The sequence below is a fragment of the Haliotis asinina genome, chromosome 11, assembly GCF_037392515.1.
Source record: "Haliotis asinina isolate JCU_RB_2024 chromosome 11, JCU_Hal_asi_v2, whole genome shotgun sequence".
NCBI lineage: Eukaryota > Metazoa > Mollusca > Gastropoda > Lepetellida > Haliotidae > Haliotis > Haliotis asinina.
This window is the reverse complement of record NC_090290.1, coordinates 7,173,655-7,187,151: the sequence shown is the minus strand read 5'-3', so window position 1 is coordinate 7,187,151 and position 13,497 is coordinate 7,173,655. Positions and strand designations below refer to the sequence as shown.

The following is a 13,497-nucleotide window of genomic DNA, read 5'->3' as shown; positions in this document are numbered from 1 at the left end:
ATGCAATCTAAATTTTCAGTTAAGGAAGAAGGTGGTTGTCATGTTTCACAATTTGGAACATTATGATGCTCATCTGTTGCTAGAGGTGGCTCAAAAATTTGGTGATCGTGAGATCACTGTCATACCCCATACCACTGAGCAATTTCTGTCCTTCACGGTTGACAAACATTTAGTCTTTTTGGATTCTTACAAATTTTTACAGAGTTCATTAGAGGCTCTAACTCAAAATCAGCTGAAGAAAGGAGAGGATACATTTGTGTATTTGAATGAACATTTTGGAGGCAAGGCTCATCATCTCACAAGAAAACTAAACTTTCCCTATGAATATATGCAATCCTGGAACACTTTAGAGGAGACATCTTTGCCTCCCAAAGAGAGCTTTTACAGTTCACTCAGTGAACAAAGTATCAGCGATGCAGATTATGCATATACACAACAATTATGGGAAACATTCCAGTGCCAAACCATCAGTGATTTCACGAGACTGTATGTCAAAACAGATGTATTACTGCTTACAGATATCATTGAGACTTTTCGAACAGGTTGCTTGAATGATTATGGGCTAGACATTTGCCATTACTATTCCATGCCTGGTTTCTGTTTGGACGCAGCTATGAAAATCACGGGAGCAAAATTGGATCTATTCACAGAGGTTGACACCTACAATTTCATTGAAAATTCTATTCGTGGTGGAGTGTCAGTCATTGGTAAGAAATATGCTGAAGCCAACAATGACCATATGGAACAATCTGACCCAGAGAAAGACACTTCCACCCTTCTCTACTTTGATGTGAATTCATTGTATGCCACTGTCATGTTACAACCTCTCCCCATTGGAAACTATCAATTCATCCCATCCACAGAGTTCAGTAAGATAGACTGGTACAATGTAGATACTCAGGGTGATACGGGTTATATCTTGGAAGTGGATTTGATGTATCCTCCTCACTTACACAAATCTCATGCAGCTTTCCCTATGGCTCCAACTCATGATGATATCTCTTTTGGGGAGTTTTCAGAGAAACACAAAGAATTGCTGGCTCATTTCCTCAAAAAAGACATGGATAAACTTCCTACAAAATCATCTGGTAGAAAACTGTTTTGTACCTTGAAAGACCGTACCAATTATGTGGTTCATTTCAAAACCTTACAGTTGTATCTAAAGCATGGTATAGTGTTACAGCAAATACACAGAGTTCTCAAATTTACCCAAGGCCCATGGTTGAAGCCCTATGTGCAGCTCAACTTGAGAAATCGCAAAAATGCAAAGGACGATTGTGACAAAGATCGTTACAAACTGATGAACAACTGTGTGTTTGGACGTTTCTGCATGAATAAACGCAAACACAAAACAGTGCAGCTGGTCACCCAACAAGCAAAACTTCAAAAACTGTGTGCAAAATCCAACTTCAAAAACTTCAAAATTTATTCAGAGGATGTGGTGGCAGTAGAAATGGAAAAGGTGTCTGTTCTATTAGATCAGCCTATTACTGTTGGGTTTACCATTCTGGACTTGGCCAAATATGAAATCTATTCATTTTACTATGACATTATGCAAAATCAATATGGACATGAACATTTGGATTTGCTCATGACCGATACTGACAGTCTGTTCATGCAAGTCCATGCCCCTCCGCATGAACCTCTCCTGGACCCCTATGTTTTTATGAAGCGAAACTTGGAGTTATTTGACACTTCCAATTATGCACCAGAAGATCCAAAAGGATTGTATTCTGAACACAATCGCAAAGTCACTGGGAAGATGAAGGATGAAGCAGGTGGAAACATTATTTTAGAATTTTGTGGTTTGAAAAGTAAGATGTACTCTTTCTTAATGCAAAACGACAAAGAACTCATGGAGAAAAAAACAGCCAAAGGTATAAAGAAATCTGTCATCAAAAAATTTCTCAGACATGAAATGTTTAGAGACTGTCTGTTTGATGGGAAACCTGTCTCATGTTCCTTTAATCTCAATAGGTCACATAATAACACTCTGTACACGGAACATCATACCAAAGTAGCATTGACAGCCATAGACAACAAACGTTTTATTTTAGAAGATGGTATTTATAGTGTTCCTTATGGTTATTCACCAGAATAATTGCTTACTGAACCATTAGGAAAGCAGTAGATGAAATCATAGTCAAGGAAATCAACCTCAGGTATGTTCCACTTTGTGTTTCCACTTCTTTAAAATTATGTTCCTAATTATAGACTTGAACATCAACTTTTTAGTTTGAGATTGCAGTTTCCATGTCTGTTCTTTTTTTCATTCACAGATGGAACAACCATCATATATCTGCACTACCTGTCACGGCTATCTACCTGTGGATGCTGATGGGGAAGACAGTTCAGGACTGTTTACGTGTGTCTATTGCAATACCAAGCTGAAATACACCTACCATAGATTCATGGTTCATACTGCCACCTGTCCTGTGAGAATACAAGTGCATAAGAAGAAATATGAGAAAAAGCCACGTGTGTGCACGTGTCATAGGACACACCACAATGACTGAAGGTGTTATTCATCCACTGTGTGTGTTTATGTGCACGATGATGTGCTAATTGCTCTATGAGTCACTGAGCAAAGACAACGAGAAGAATAAAAATGTCATTTATGTGTTTATTGAAAAAAGCATGAACACTACAGAACCTCTAATGCTCTCAGCTTTGTTGCTCCAGGCACACCATTAACTGGTTTTCCTTTGATATATAAAATCTTTGACTGACTTTTGTGTTTTGTTCTTCTTTTCAACAGTTGTTTTGGCGCATGCAAGCGCTTTAACAGTTTATGAAACTTATTATATCCTGGTGGTGTATGTTTCCTCTTAGGAGACAGGATCATAAACCGAATTAAGTCCACAATGTTGGTACCATACAACACTTTTCCACTCTCCAACACCAGTTGCAAATTTTCTGTTAATCCAATGTTTCCAGCTGTAATATTGTTTTTCAAAAAGAACCACATTGACATCAGCTTGCCAACAGAATTTGAAGATGAAATGCCTTGAATGAGTTGATCTGGAACTCGTAACATCACATTAAGATCTGGCTGTAGAGATGAGTCATGCTCTTCACTACCATCACTCACTGTCACTGGACTCACTGGAGGTTTCACTGTCAGATTCACTGTCGGATTCACTGTCGGATTCGCTTTCTCTTGTTCTTGTTTTGACACCAGTCTCTGGTAATTTTCTCTTGTCAAAACAACCATTGGTTTGGTCATGTTGTAGAGTGGTGAGATAGCTCCTTATGCAAATAGGTAGAATTGAATGGTGTAAGATGAGGAGTTCACGTTTTCTGTGTCTGCTGACACCCTTGTTGGCTAACAGGCGAATGACCTTCTTGCGACGAGACAACCACGTTTTATCTTTTTGTGTCACCTCTATGTTACCCATGAGAATATTATGCACAAGAGTAAGAATTGATAGGAATTGTTCTGAAGAAGCATGAGTCAGCATAGCTTTTCTCTGAGCAGGATTAGCTTCTGCTAACACTGTTAAGAAACTAACATGATGTTTTATCAGTCCACTCATGTTGAAGCTGTAGGGTAGCTGTTCCACTTTCAAATGAAGACATACATCTTTAGTTATTGTTATTTATCTAGACATCTTCTTGTTCATTGTCATCTTCTTCATTGACATTTTCACACTGACTACAATCATGAGGAGGATCTCTTTGCCAACTTTCCAACAAATCTTCACCCCCAACAGACACGGAGGTACTATGTTTTGAGTCTTCATAATCTTGTAAAGACATAGCCTTTCGGAAAATATTATAGGCAGTTGCTCGTTCGTTTTCGCTACTGAAGCATTCGTAGTCTACTTCCCCATCTGTCCATATATCTTCATCCAATATGTTGGGACACAGTCTGTTATTCCACAACAAGTCTTTAATGACTTCAGTCCATGAGTCATAGTGATCTTGTATTTGTAAAGCGGCATAATCGTCTCCCCACACTGACACTGTAAACAACATTCTAGAAGCTGTTTCATTCAATGTTGTACCATTCTTTCTGTGTTTTTCAATAATGTTGAACAAACAATTCCTTTCTTTCACTGCATACATTTTGTTTGCGGAAGGCAAGCCAACTGTAGAATGACTGAAGTAAAGTGAACTGGTTGTTATATAGAAAACTATGATGATGAATTCATAGTTGTATGTTTCGGAGCTGCTATCATGTTGATATAACCACAATGTGGAGACAGTCTGAAATGTTCAATCAGAGGATCATCTTCTGGTATCCACGAATGGGCTCGCAGCCTACATTGGAAACAGTAGACTTTATCAGATTGTCCCGTGTAAATAAATCCAGCTTCAGCCATGGCTTTAGGTGACTGATTCATCTGAATGGGCCAAGTCTTGAATGAACCCAGTCTATCAGTAAACCTTTTTGCATCAGGAGAATTATGTGTCACACCAACACAATCAGACTCCACATTAAAGTGTCCACAAACATCCATAGCTCTGATCAGTTCAGAGGTTGTAAACGAAATGGTGTATGACAGGCATGTAATTTGTATATTTAGTGAAGTTATTTCTGAGGTAGGTAGACTGTGCACATTCCATCATCAGTAAATATGTTGGTCCGTAAACGTCCATACTGTTCATCAGCATAAGGTGACACATCTAAGACAAGATAACCATATTTCTTTCCTCCTACTGCATCTTGAAACGATTCAGCAAAATACTTAGCTTGACCTGGAAATACTTGCGATGCTAAAATCTTGTATTCATGTGCTGAACGTGGATTGGACAACAAGACAAAGTAATGTGTGTTCAGTGACATTGTTCTTGCATATTCGCCTTTGGGGTAGACACTTTGCATAATGTTGATCACTGTAATCCCTAAATGATGCGATAGTGTGGTATACAGATCTAAAATCAATGGACTTTTACACATTTGTTGCATGTAATCATCCAGGACAAGTAAACATTGTTTGTCTGATTCATGAGAATAAGCTTTCAGTTCCTCTTCAGTAGGCAAATGATCTTGAAATCTAATATTGGAAACACTTTTTTCAAGCTCTGAATAAATGTCTTGCCACACAACATAACAGTAAATAATCAAGTGAGGTGGTGGATCAAACATGGTATCTGCTTGTTTTATAAGACGAGCAGTCCAAACACTTTTACCACTAGAGGATCCTCCAGCTACAGAAATTGTAGTAGGTGTATGAAAGGGTAACAGACATTCTTCCATGGTGACTTGCACACTTTGCCTGTGTATTGTACTAGTGAGTTAAAACCTCACATGGCTTCTTTTTTATACAAAGAACAACCACAGGATTTAAACTAAGCTACTTTTTATTGAAAGTTTTCTTTCCATGCAACTATAACACATAATTTCATTGAAAACAGGAAGGAGTGCAATATTTAAAATAGTGACAAATATATCGTGATACAAACATATCATTCCAATTCAAGTTTTTTACATCAAACTGATGATAAAAGTGGTGAAAAGTCCAGTTAGCTTTAAATGCACACAACAGATAATACAGACAATATGATCCACAGACATTTGAATCTACTGATTGTAAAGGTATGCTACTGTATATGTAGAATTGAACATATGACTTTAAATAGTCATCAAATGTTGTACTGATAGGTTCAGCCAGACTGTCAAACAGTTCTGCTCTGTTTCCTTTCAAATACATAGCAACCCAATGACGACCATCTTTAGTTCTCACATCAGTATTAACAATAAGCCCAACACCTCTCATCAACATTGAAGATGTAAGCACAGGTAAAGTGTCTCTAGCATACACTCCTAAGACATGGTTTCTAAGCACAGGATCGCATTGAATAGCACATAACAATTCTGTAGCCTTCATCTTGTTCATTTGACATATACATTCCTGGCTTGGTCAATTTCTATGAGCGAGGTCCTTTCAGTCATGACAATGCAACTCAGTGTTTTGGTTAAGGCTGCATTGAACTGAATTTCTAGCGATACATTTCCACGTCTTACTAGACTGAGATGTTCAGTGCCAGTTTCATTCAGTTCAAACACAAAAAGGGCACTTCCAAGTAAAAATTCTTTTCTGCTGATAAAGTTGCCTTTACTTTCTCTCTTTACATTCACACCATCAAATAGATTCAGATAGGTATCTGCATCATCTGCATTGGATGCTCTCCCAGGGAGACTGACACCATTGACATTCAGAGTAACCTTTTTGATCATACTCGATTGAAAGTTGTATGGATTCTTCACCAAAGAACCTGACATACTACTGCTCTCAACAAATGCAACTGTGTATCGATGGGCGACAGGATTTGAAATATTTTCAATAGTAAATGATTCAGTAGACACAGGAATAGTGGTTGATTTGACTTCTGTCTTCACATAGGGATACAGTGCATTGTTTGGTTTCCCATTGGTCTTTTCTTCAAACAAAGTGTTATGAGCCAGAATTAAAGCTGGGTTCACTTTCAAATAACACACTTTAAGTGCTGCATCTAAAATGCTTATTTTGTATTTAGCATTAGCAACTCCACTCATAAGACAAAACTGAGGATTGGTTCTATACAAGGTTACATTCAATTTTACTCCATTAATCAAATAGCGATCCATGTTGAACACATCTTCAAACAAATTCCCAACCATTGTGATCTCTTGACTTTTAGCAATGAAGTCACCACGTTTCAACAATCCATCATTACCACCAGCAACAGCATCAGTTGATTCAATGTCGTCATTGTCATTGCCAGTATCTTTATAGAACAACTGTGATGTTAACTGAGAATTCTTGGCATCTGCTCCATAATTCAACAATGTCTTGAACATGCTTTTATAGGGATAGTGATTATTTGCACTTGATACCAATTGATTTCCTAGGGAAACAGACATTTGCGAGATCAACGATTGTAAAAATAGGTTGATGGGCCCAACTTTCTCATCCTCAACCAGTGAAGATGATGTAGCATCATCATGCACCACTTTAAGTTTCACATGTAGTCTTGTTCTCTTCAAATCAATGTACTCACTACCCTGATTAGGGATAGCAAATTCCAATGGTGACGAGTCATTGATTTGGCTTAATGGACGTACATCATTGAAATAGAACATCTCTGTGGTTGTTGTGTAACTTGGAAGCGAAAAAAGAGCGCCATTATGCTAACTGAAAATATCGTTTCCTGCAACAGGTGTACACGTTAAAACATTAGCTGTCTTAGAAGGAGTAGTGTTCTCTGTCTGACGTATCCTCTTGGTAGTGATGATCTGTTCTCCTGCAGCTCTTTTTAAAGACTTGCGTCGTCTCTCTTTGGCATCTGCTTTCTCTACTGTGCTCTGAGTCTCTGATGTCATTTGCAATTCAACTGAAGGTCCTTCTTCTTTTCTTTTCACTGTATGAGATGGTATTACTTTAGCTGATAATTTTCCATTGTGGTATTGCTGGTGACTTGTGCTCAGTTTCTTGAAGTAATGTTTCCAATTTTCATAGTGAGGTACATAGAGAGGATAGTCTTCCATCTTAACTTGCAAATGGATATCGCTGTAAGTGAAGTGTTGCACTGGTCTCCTCGCTCAAGAATGACAAGGCCACTTCATCACTGGGTTTTATAACAATTTCTATGACAGGTGATTCTTTCAATACCACATGAATATTATATTCGTTTGCAAAGGTGAAATTAGGTCCCAACCTCAAGTCAATGCGTCTCAGCAATGGTAGCTGAGCATCTCCTACCAGTGAACTATCACACAAGTTGCACAGTATGTTTACATATGGATCTTGGATTTTGTCCACATCAGTCAGTTTCCCAAAATTCAACTCTGTTAATGAAACAACCCAAAATCCATCCAACATCAGTCTTTGATTCAGTTTCACACGGAAATGATAGGGGCTGTTGTCCTTATAATAGTTTTCTTTTGAATCTGAAGACTTGAGGAAAATATATTTCTCCATCACAAATCTTTCAACTGACTTTCCTCCACAAAAGAATCAAACGTGCTTGGCCATCCTAACCATCGCACAAGAACATAGGTTTTACCTCCTCTACGTTGACGTTTCAGGATTTTTTCCACCTGCCACTCAATGTCCTCACCTTTGTTTACTTTTTGAAGTTCTTGAGTATAAAATGTTCCTTTAATTGGTTGATCATGAAAGTCTCTAATTCTGTACAAGGGTATTTCTTGCCTTTTGTAGCGATGAGCTATTTTGAACAATTCTTGAGTCCAGCGTAAATCAAGTTCTTTACTGAATGGTTTCCTCAGATATGGAATGCGAACAATATCTCCAACCTTATATTTGAATTTCTTCACTACATACTTGGATTTACTCTTGAGGTGTTTCCTCAAAGGTTTGACATACAGGTGATGCCATACTTTCAATTCAGTGCTTTTATTCACTTGTGCTGGTGATAAATAAGGCAGTGATGAATGTAAAGTGTGATTGTAATTCTGTACCAGTTGAGGCAATATAGAAAGGTATTCTTTGGTGTTGTTATGCGTCATATAACGCGTGATCAAAGATTTCAGTGTTCTGTTGAAACGTTCCACATAATTGCTTTTAATGTTTTCATTACGTGTGATGATGTGGGTGATGTTTTCCTTTTTCAAAAATGATTCAAATTCTCCTCGAAACTCAGATCCTGCATCAGTACGAACTTTCTTTGGTCGTCTTGATTTGAGTATCTTTTTGAAAGATTTCACCACTGTAAGTGGTCTCTTATTCTCCAAAGGCGAGACAAAAGCATAGCGTGAAAGAATGTCCACAACTACCAACAGATATCTGACACCATCATTCCATTTCATGTACCTTGTCATATCTGCTAAATCTGCATCAAACATTTCATTCATTGCATTAACTCTTACTTTCATCCTTTTAAATTTATGTCTAACTGGTTTGTGTAAACTGTAAGCATCTTGCTCATTCACAAACCGTTTCACCTTCCTCAACCTGATATTGTGTTGCTTGTTTTTCTTCAATTCATCACGCAGTTTAGATGGACCATAGAAAGCACCTGGGTTTTGTGGGTTGAAATAATACTTTTCTAATGCACTGTTCTTCTTTCGAGAACTCATGATGAATTGAAACAAGGCAATGTGTTGAACAAGAATTTATACAACTAAAAAAGAAGTGAACAGAATTTATTTCACCACAGAACATTCTATACATCATCAGTTGAACATAGCAATCATCATACACAACAAGATAAGAATCAATGATCGTCATCTCAGTCATATGTCTTCTGTTGGAATGCAACAACTTATACTGTGAGGATATATCCAGGAAAGTCTTGAGATATCATGTCATCTACCATCCCCTCTGGATCATGATAACACATACAGTTCATCAGATCCATACAACATACATGACACTGAACCTGTCCACTATTGCAACTGATATATCGCAACATATTATTATGACGGCATACACTACAATTCTTTTGAAGAGGAGTTAGTTTGTGTTCTTCATAAGGATCATCCACTACTGCATTTGACTCTTGTTGCTCAATATCTTCCATAAGCCGATTGTAATCCTGCCACCAGTCGTTTGGGGTAGTAGATTGACAGTCGGCTACAAGAGTGTCTTCATCCACAAACAAGTTGACTTCACTGGAAACATGTAGGTTAGCTTCAGTTGGAGGAGGTGAAATAGGTTCTGTAACAAGCGATGGTTGACTTGAGTTCTTGTCCATTACCCTACCAACAAAAAGAAAAGAAAAAGATATGAATATATAACAAAAATTGTTGATGTTACAAATTAAATAGATAGAACACAGTCGCATGTAACACAAATATATACTTACTTTGCTTTCTTAACCTGCTGTTTCTTTGGTTTCTTCACACTGGGCTGAAACAGACCATCCTCCATTTTTCTGCTTCTCTTCTTTTTCTTAGCAACAACTGTTTTCTGTGTTGTTGCTGTCTCTGAAGTTTGCTCCTGAGCAGAGGAGAAAGATCCTATGAGATGAGTGTAATCCGTCAACCATTTCAAGAAAGCAGGTGACATTGGTTGAAGTTTCCCTTCTAAGGCGTTGGTCTTCTCCAACATGTCCATATAAATGGTTTTGTACAACTCACTCGATCTCATCATAACTTCATGTAGATAAACTTGACTATCAAGAATATCCTTTACTTTCAGAAATGTATCATCAAATGTCTCCTCTGAGGAAAAAGCAACACGTTTCACATCCACACTTTTCTGCGTCATGACGAATATATGTAGGAGATAGACGATCTTCAGCACCTTCTTGCCCCACGTTGGTGATAAAACTGATTTGAAATAGCTAAAACGTTTGAGTGTAAGATAGGATTTGTAGAGAATGGTTTGTCTGATTGGTTTATGTGTAATACACATTCAGTTTGATTGGTTAAGAGATATGGAATGATGAGAATTTTGCTTCAAGTTTGAATTGAAATAAATAGATGCAAATATGTGATGTCATTATAAACAATTCTGTGATAATATTTGTTAAGATAAGAATTTGGTTTTGTATAGAAGGAATGTGTACTGACAAATGATGTATCTATGGAATGTGAGTTAGCGCACCTGTATATACCTGGGTGGTAGCTGTAGGAATGTCGTTTCACCTCTATGGTTACTCCTACGCTCCTTAAGGAATGTCTTTGTCCTGCTCTATGCTCCTTAAGGAATGTCTTTTGATCCTTAAGGAATTTCTTTTGAGCCTGTAGGAATTTCTTTTGTTGTAACCACTGAACCTATGGATTGTCATTCATAATGGAATGAACCTACATTCTTTAAGGCTGAGCCTGTAGGAATTTCTTTTGTTGTAACCACTGAACCTAGCCTGTAGGAATTTCTTTTGTTGTAACCACTGAACCTATGGAATGTCATTCATAATGGAATGAACCTACATTCTTTAAGGCTGAGCCTGTAGGAATTTCTTTTGTTGTAACCACTGAACCTAGCCTGTAGGAATTTCTTTTGTTGTAACCACTGAACCTATGGAATGTCATTCATAATGGAATGAACCTACATTCTTTAAGGCTGAGCCTGTAGGAATGCTATTGTTTGGCTCAGGAATGCCATTGTTTGGCTCAGGAATGCCATTGTTTGGTTCAGGAATGCTATTGTGTGTGTATGGCTGATTAATTTCTTACTACTCGCACGCATGCACACACACATAGATACATACATAGATGCATTGATAAATAGAGAGATATATAGATAAATAGATACATAGATGCATAAATAGATACATAGATACATGCATAGATACAGAGATACATACATAGATACATACAGAGATACATAGATGCATGCATAGATGCACACATAGAATACATACATGATACATGATACATACATACATGATACACAGATACATAGAGACATAGATACATACATAGATACAGATATAGATACATAGATGCATGAATAGATACATAGGTGCATACATTGATACATACATACATAGCTACATAAATACATACGCACGCACACATGCACACACACATACATACATACATAGATGCATTGATCCATAGACAGATATATAGATAAATAGATACATACAGAGATGCAAACATAGATACATACATATATACATACATAGATACATACATAGATACATAGATACATAGTAGATACATAAATAGATGAACGCATAGATACATAGACACATACATGATATATACATACATGATACACAGATACATAGATACATAGATACAGAGACACATAGATACATAAAGCTACAGAGATACATACATACATACATACATACATACATACATACATACAGACAGACAGACATACAGACATACAGACAGAAATTTAAATTAAGGATTTGAATCCCGAATGTGAACAAAAAATTCAGATTCGGGATTCGAATCCCGAATGTGAACAAAATATTCAGATTCGGGATTCGAATCCCGAATCCCGAATCCCGAATCCCGAATCCCGAATCCGTTTCTAACTTCATGTTCCTCCAACACTTGGTGGTGCCTTCCTCTCAGTCGTCCCCCATACAAGTTCAAAATCAATTTGATCCTTTGGAGATGGAGGTCACCCCATCTCCCCCAGTCTGTGGGAGTAGACCCCACACCAACTCACGAACTCCGATTGAGCCTCCATGAGTAGTTTAGACACCATTGTTCAGTGAAATTGTAGAGGACTGAAGAATAATTTTAATGATTTGCAACTACTAATACAGGATTTCAAACCATCGGCATTTTGTTTACAGGAAACTTATTTTAAAGCAACAGATCAATTTGATATACGGCAGTATGCTTCATATAACTTCTTTTCTCCTCCAGGATTTAGGGCTACTGGGGGATCTTCCATTTTGGTGCGACAGGGTGTCATTCACAGCCCTGTTCCTCTTAATACAACACTTCAGGCCGTTGCTGTCAGATTGACTTTGAGCATTGTTTTTACATTATGCTCCCTATATATACCACCATCTAGTCATCTTCACCAAACTGATCTTCAGGCGGTCTATGACCAACTGCCGAAGCCATGTATCATTATGGGTGACTTAAACGGTCATAATCCACTTTGGGGCAGTTCTGACACAAACCAAACTGGAAAGATACTGGAAGATTTTCTTTCAAACAACGATCTGTGTATATTTAATGATACTTCGAAAACATATTTGCATCCTGGTACAGGCACATATTCATCTCTTGATTTGTCCCTCACTGATGCAGATCTGTTAAATGAATTTGAATGGTCTGTCCATAGTGACCTGTGCGGCAGCGAGCATTTTCCAACCATTCTTAAACCATCAATCCCGGCTGATATTCCTCCATCATCACGATGGAACTTCAGCAAAGCTAACTGGCCTTTATTTGAATTACTATGTACTGACAAACTGAATCCTGCTTGTTTTATTGGTGCTCCTGATTCTGTGCAATTATTCTCTGATGAGCTAAACAAGATTGCCGATGAATGTATTCCTAAGTCCTCTACCAATCCCCACATACGTAAACCGTGGTTTAATAATGACTGCAAACAAGCTCGAAAGGCACGGAAAAAAGCTGAACACTATTTCCGTCGCCACCCAATGGTACATAATTTGAATAAATATAAAATCTTAAATGCTAAAGCACGGCGTACCTTCAAGCACAATAAGCGCCTGTCGTGGCAAAATTGCGTTTCGAAAATCAATTCACGTACGCCAATGTCTAAAGTATGGAACATGATCCAGAGAATTAAAGGTGAGGGTAACAAATCAAGCATACATCATCTCAAAACTGGAGATCAGGTATTAACCGATAAATCTGATATCGCAAATAAACTGGGTGAAACACTTGCTAAACATTCTTCTTCATCAAACTACGCTCCTCAACTTCAAAAATACCAAAAACTGCAGGAAAAGAAACAAATTAATTTTCATTCTGATAATGGGGAAGACTATAACGAAATCTTTTCCATCCATGAGCTTCATACCGCCCTTGAACAAGCTCACGATACTGCAACAGGAGCTGATAACATACATTATCAGCTCCTGAAACACTTACGTAACTCCTGTTTAGAGACACTATTGAATATTTTCGATGAAATTTGGATATCTCGTACATTCCCT

At 37.7% G+C, this 13,497-nt stretch overlaps 1 long non-coding RNA gene across 1 annotated transcript; it reads left to right on the top strand.

The window, feature by feature from the left end:
* The first annotated feature begins 1,995 nt into the window (after window positions 1–1,995).
* Window positions 1,996–2,730, top strand: LOC137255989 (uncharacterized). The gene is made up of 2 exons (XR_010954541.1): window positions 1,996–2,162; window positions 2,280–2,730. It is a non-coding gene; the product is annotated as an uncharacterized lncRNA (long non-coding RNA).
* Window positions 2,731–13,497: the final 10,767 nt, after the last annotated feature.